Consider the following 6,489-nt stretch of genomic DNA (forward strand, 5'->3'; position numbering starts at 1 on the left):
AAAAGCCTCTGAGCGCTGCCCCGGTGAAACACTCATATTTTCGGAAAGAGGGAGCGGGCAGGAACAGCCTGTACTGTTGTGACAGAGCTGCTTGCATGAGATGAACCTCACTGCCAGGGTTGGGACGGGTGCACGTGGCTCATGTGCGATAATGGTGTGAGCTCTGGAAGGAGACACAGCCAAACAGAAGACCCGGGAAGGGCCAGCAGAACAGCATGGAAGCATTGGCAAACAAGCTATAACTGCTTGCTCTCTTACCCTGCAGGCTCCCATGTCCCTCATCCCAATCCTTGCCCTGCAGCTCTCCGTACAGAGCAGCACTGCCATAGGCAAGCAGCCCAGATAGGTTGCCTGGGTCTTGGATTAGACTTGCCTTATTCTTGGAGAAGCTGGAGTCACCAGCAGGCAGCCCCCTGTCCCAGCACCAGCTGTGGGGCTTGGCATAGGTTTGCAAGGCACCCCTTGACCTCAGTGTCGCCCACGTCCTTACAGCCTTGCTTTAATCCTTTTTTAATTAACTGCTGAGGGGTGTGATGGTATCAGAAGGGTGGGAGGGGGTGGCCTGGGGTGTTTTGGGCTTGGTGTGTGTGCAAGCCAGCTGGGTTTGTTATGAGCCTGTCAGATCTCACAGGCTAGTGTTCCTTCTCCAGATCCGGTTGCAATTCAGGCATTGCATGGATCATCCCTGCAGCTCTTGCACTGCTCAGGGATCCTGCCGTGTCCCACCTGGCAGGTGCTGGCATATCAAAGATTCGCGTGAAATTGGCAGCTGAAAGGCAAAGTGACGTCTCTGACAGCATGGAATGCTGGGGAGGAGGTTTGACTTCAGTCAGAAAACCCTGGGGAGATAACCAGAGCAGAGATGGAGTGGCCACGGGGATGTCCGAGGTGGAAATGGGGGTGAGGTCAGCAGTTTGTTGGTCACTGAGGTCATGCAAGAGGCTCCTAAGGGGTTTGGGTTTATCAGAGCTTGGTGGCGGGTTTTCACAGGGACTCAACAACCTGCTTGCCTGGGGTTTGACTCGAGGACAAGGCATATCCAGGCTTTCCACATCCCCTGCACCTCCATCACAGGGCACCTCAGTTGCCCAGAGTATCTCCAGGGATCTGACACTCCTGGGGAGAACAAGTTGCACACTGGACCCAAATGCCGTGAAAGTGGCTGTCCCCAGGCTGAAAGCAGCCTCTGGCTGAAAGGATGAGGTGTTGTGGGGACAGATTGCCTGCCTCTACCCATGAGCCTACAAGAAGGGAGGATGAGTGGAACTGAGATCCCAGGCTGCTGGCACTACCAGGAGCACCAAAATTGTGTGTGCTGGGGGTCAGTGGAGGCTATGAGAGCACATGACGTTGAGTCCTAATAAAAGTACACCCAGATAATAACATCCACAGTCTTGTGTCTGTCCTGCACCCTTACTATGATTTCTTTGACAGAGACTTGCCCAGCAGATGTTGATTTGGCCTTTCCTGGCCCTGAGGTGGCTCTTGGTTTTTGAGCATCCAAGAAGATCTTGTGTAACATGACCTTGAGGGGAATCAACGGGATCAGAGTAGGGAACAGAGCACAGCTGTTCTTGGCCACTGTGGATGATGAGACACAGCTGTGCCCAAAGCAGCAATGCAGTTCAGAAATTAAGGAGCTGACCTGGATGAGGTGGATGCAAAGACTTTCCAAGGGGTGAACAACACTTCAGCCCCACTGAGAAAACCAAACCATGTCCATTGATGTGGAGCAGAGGCCAGATGTGTTCAGTCAGTCTGTTGCCCTCCTGGCTTTAACTGGTGGAAGCTGCTGACCGCTGTCACCAGCCACCTGGGGTAGCTGGTGCACAGTAGGTTCTTCATTGCTGGAAATCTCTGAATCAACACAGCAAAATTATTGCTCAAAAGGAAATTGCGGGCTTAGCAGAAGTGGTCAGTGCTGGGTTTTGCAAGAGGGTGGATTACTGAGCACTGTTCACCCCATGTGCCTTAAACCCTGTGACTCTGAACCAGCAGCTGGTCACTGGTCCCTCTTACCCAGAGTCATGAGAAGCTTTGTGGGTCTGTTACATGGCCAGGAGGTGCTCTGCAGCATTGCTTACAAAATCTCTGCTTCCTGTGCACATAAATTTGGGGAGACTTTGACTTTGAGGGAGCCATCCTCATGCCTTGACTTTATGCTGACCACAAACAGCTGAGTGAAAGATGCCTCAAATGAGGGAGACCTGTAGATATGCAATATCTCTGCCTGCAACACACCTGTTTCTCTGCAAGAAAAGCTTGCAGGGGTCCTACTCACCCCCATATTTCCTGGCCCCCTTCCTGAGCTGCTCCCCTGGCACTGGGATGTACACACACAAAGCAGAGCAGAGCACCAGATACGTGCTTGGTGAGGGAAACCTGGGCTTTGAGGAGACAATGCTTAATCAGAAGCATGACCAGAAGGTGGAAGGTAGGGAGATGGATGCATAAATTCTCCCTGATGCCTCATACTGCTGTCCTCTGTCAAAGCTGGGAAGTCTGGCAGAAGCAGGAACCTTGCCCCAGCAGAGGCTCCAGCACAGGAAGAGATTGCTCAGGGCTGGGTCACCTGAGAATCCTCCTCATCAGAAAGGTTTCAGACCTGTTTGGCCAGATGAAGGTCCCCTCAACTGCTGAGATTCCTGTCCTCCTTTCGGTTATGCTAAGGATAAGGTTTAAAAAAATCCTGTGAGTCAAGGCCTCATGAAACCTCCTTCCAAGTACTGGAATGCTTCACTTTGAACTTTTGTTGTTGGGTTGCTTTTTTCCCTCTTAAGATCTGCTGGCTCTGAGGTTGGCATGAAGTCAAATGCTCTTCACTGAAGTCAGCCTTTAGCTGGAAGCAAGTCCAGTTATTCATCCCCTTTTCCCCACTGCAGCCAGATATGTATTGCTCTCCTGAAGCAATGCTGCTGGTTTTGTATTCCTGCCCCTCTCTGCTCTGAGGGCATCCCTGCCCCACAGCCCTGCTGGTCTGCAGCACAGAGGAGCCTCAGAGTCTGGCTGAGCACTCAGCAGCAGCTGGCTCAGCTGGTGGCAATGTGCAATTTTGCAAGCACTGGGCTGTGTGAGGGTTCAGAGGTAACTCAGAGCTAACCTGCTTCTTGCTCCTGGGGATGAATCATGGCAATGTCTAAGCTTCAGGCAGCAAAGAGGGAGTGGAGCAGGGCAAATGCAGGGTCACGGAAAATGGGATTTCTTCATTCCTCAAACAGTAGTTCAGCTGTGCAGAGCCATGGTGCTTCTTGGCTGCTGTTTCTCTGCACTCACCGTGGTTATTGCCCATGGGGCTCACTAAAAGTGCAGTGTTTGTCCCCATGGCAGTGTTGGCTTGGAGAAATGGCCACAGCTCTCTGCAGAGTGGAGCAGAGCACATATGCTCACTTTAGTTCTGTGGCTGGAGAAAGGGTGGAGCAATGGAAAACATGAAAGGGTGTCAGCTGGGGAGATCAGGACGTGGTGGGAGGGGACGATCTGCCAAGCATGGGCCATGGCCACAAAACCAGAGCTCTTGACATACCCCATGGGGCTGCAGGATTGACCAGCTTGGCCACACATGGTCCGTCTGTGCTTCCTACAAGCTGTGCCTGTGTTATACCCTGACCTGTGCCCACACAGCAGAAGGGGTCTGTGGGACACAGGAGCCCTGCTGCAGACTCTCTGCCAGCTCAGACCAGACCTGGAGGCATCAGGAGATGCTTAATGAATGCAGGCAGTGCTCAGCATGGGGAATGACAAGCCAGCAGGACCATAGATGAGACAAATGGGATGTCCCTGCCAGAGGCAGGTCGTGCCTTGGCTTCGTTCTGTTGAGCTGGTGCAGCTCTTGGCTGATCACCCCTGGAAGAGAGGCACCTGCATTGCAGAGTGTGCTCAGAGCAAGGCAGCCAGGCTGCTCTGCACCTTGGTGTGGTGGCACTGGGGCGTGTGCCACCTGTGGTGCTGTGTCACCACTTTCATTTCCTCCCCACAGTGTCTCAGGGAAGGGGAATTGTGCTGCTTGCATTAGCACAGAGAGCTGAGGAAGGCACGGAGAGCTGTCAGGGGAACTTTTTATACCCCAGCGCTGATGGCCAAGTCAGCTTTGCAGATGTTTCTCAGCTTGTCCAGAGTGGAGCCCAGGCCAAAAAGATGCTCTGAGGGATAGAGAACTTCTGCTATGGAGACAGGCTGTTAGAGCTGGGGTTGTTCAGCCTGGAGAAGAGAAACTGGGGCTCTGGGGAAACCTTAGAGCTCCTGTAAGGACCTAAAAGGGCTATAGGAGAACTGGAGAGGGAGTTTTTGGCAAGGGCCCTCAGTGACAGGACAAGGCAGAATGGCTTCAAACTGACAGAGGGCAGATTTAGGTTAGATGTTAGGTAGAAATTCTTTACTGTCAGGGTGGTGAGGCCTTGGCACAGGTCTCTCAGAGAAGCTGTGTTTTCCCCATCCCTGGAAGTCTTCAAGGCCAGGCTGGATGGGGCCCTGAGCAACCTGGTCTAGTGGAAAGTGCCCTTGCCTATGGCAGGGAGTTTAGAGCAAGATAATCTTTAAGGTCCCTTCCAACCCAAACCGTTCTATGATTCTGTGATGACACAAAAACAAGATGTGAAAGAGAAGAGCTTTTTAAGAACCTTGATTTTTCCCGTAGAAGGTTCCTGTTGTGCTGGCTGGAGAGGCTGTGCTCTGGGACCTTGGTCTGCAAGGGTCACAGGAGGGGAGGAGGCTAAGACAAGCACAGGGATCCTGGCAGGCCTTGAAAACATGAGAAATAATTGCATCTGCTTAGTGAGAAGGAAGAGCTGGAACCTTCCCCCTCCCCTTGCATCTGTCCAGCACTGAGCAAACACCAACTAATCTTCCTGACACTTCCAGAAGACAAGGAAGAATTACAGTGCCATAGTGGTCAGTCAGTGAAAACCACAGCTGCAGTGACATAAGCTGCATAAACCCACCCCTCAGGCAGGCTTGGCCCATCAGGAGCAGGGCTGAGCTCTGTTTCCCACAGCAGGCCAGGGACAGAACCAGAGGGGAGCCCAGACATCCTGTCTTGCAGCCTCCTGCTCTTGCTTCTGGGCCACAATGAGCTCAACCAGCCAGGGCAATAACTTCCCAAGGGGGCTGGTAGAGGTGAAGAAATAATTAAAAGCTGATCTGGGCTCCTGCTTTGGAGAAAGAAAACCCCCCTCACTTATTTTCTTAATGATTTAAAAGCACCCTTTCATCTCCAAACCGGCAGGAACCTTCTATTGTTTGTTTCTCTTAGGTTTGCTCCTAATCAGTTTTTGCTCAGCAGAGATGGAGATGTGGGAGCCAATTTATCAGGCAGAGCAGAGGAGACACATGAAATGGAGTGGAGAAAGTTAGTTCTCATCAGCAAATACTTAAAGATTTGCTGCCAAAGGTGCAGGAGCTTATTCTTTCTGCTCACGCAGATATCTGACAAATAACAAGATAACAATATTTGTGGGGAGTTGATTACATTTTAAACCCAAATCAAAACAAAAGTTCTTGTCATTAATTGCATCCAGACCTTCATGCCCACAAGCAGCAGCATGTACCCACCAGTTTGGCACCAAAACACTCATGTCCAAATCATCTGTCCAGGGCTCCCTGCAAAGACATGGAGAGCAAGGGATGTCACCAGTTGAACCTCTCCATCCATCTGAAAGTCACCAGGATTTACTCCCTGGCCTTTGTGTCCTGAGATGTGCTGGGATCTTCCTGGCTTCTTCTGCCAGGTGCCACCAGAATGTGCTGCTTGTGTAGCCCTTCCCTGCCATTTATTCCTTCTGGTGCAGCCACACAGAACATCCACGTTCCCTCCAGTCTGAACGTTTCTGTTATGGAGCCTTGCATGGCAAAGGAAACCTTTTTCACTTGGAGAGGGGTAAGCACTGGGGCAGGAACACAGGACACTGTGATATTTCCACACCTGGAAATAACCAGAAGTCACCTAGGTAAGATCCTGATCAAAGTTTGAAGGAGATTGGATTGGAGATGCCCAGAGGACCTTTCTGACCTAAATTATTCCTTTGTCCTCTGATAGCACACGAAAGAGAAGGTCTTTGTTTTGACAAGAAGAGGAAAGGAAAGACAAGGGGGAGCAATGACTTCAGTGTCCTTCACTGACCTTATTGATACACTTAGAATCAGCAGCAGCTGTGTACATGGCATTGCTGCCTGCTGGCTGCAGGAGAAACTGTGCCCTTTCCCTTCTCAAGGGTCACAGGGATGTGACAGGCTTGGGATGGCTAATGAACAACCCCTGCCTCCTTCAGTTGATTTCAGAGCCCAGTGTGGGGACAGAGCTGTATCCCAGTTTCTGCCAGGAGTGGAGGCATTAGGGAACAGGCAGCTTGCCCAGCTCTGCAGTGACGCACTGTCGGCAGCCAGACTCCTGTCTCCCAGCCCTCTCCATCCCCAGCCAGGCTATCTCCAAGGATAGCCCTTTGCCAGACAGCAGATGTGGTTCTCTCCATGTCCCTCATCTGCACAAGGCCTCAG

Source organism: Corvus kubaryi, unplaced genomic scaffold (assembly GCF_017639235.1).
Source record: "Corvus kubaryi isolate FWS band 111438036 unplaced genomic scaffold, C.kubaryi_AGA036_p1.0 37385, whole genome shotgun sequence".
Taxonomy (NCBI): domain Eukaryota; kingdom Metazoa; phylum Chordata; class Aves; order Passeriformes; family Corvidae; genus Corvus; species Corvus kubaryi.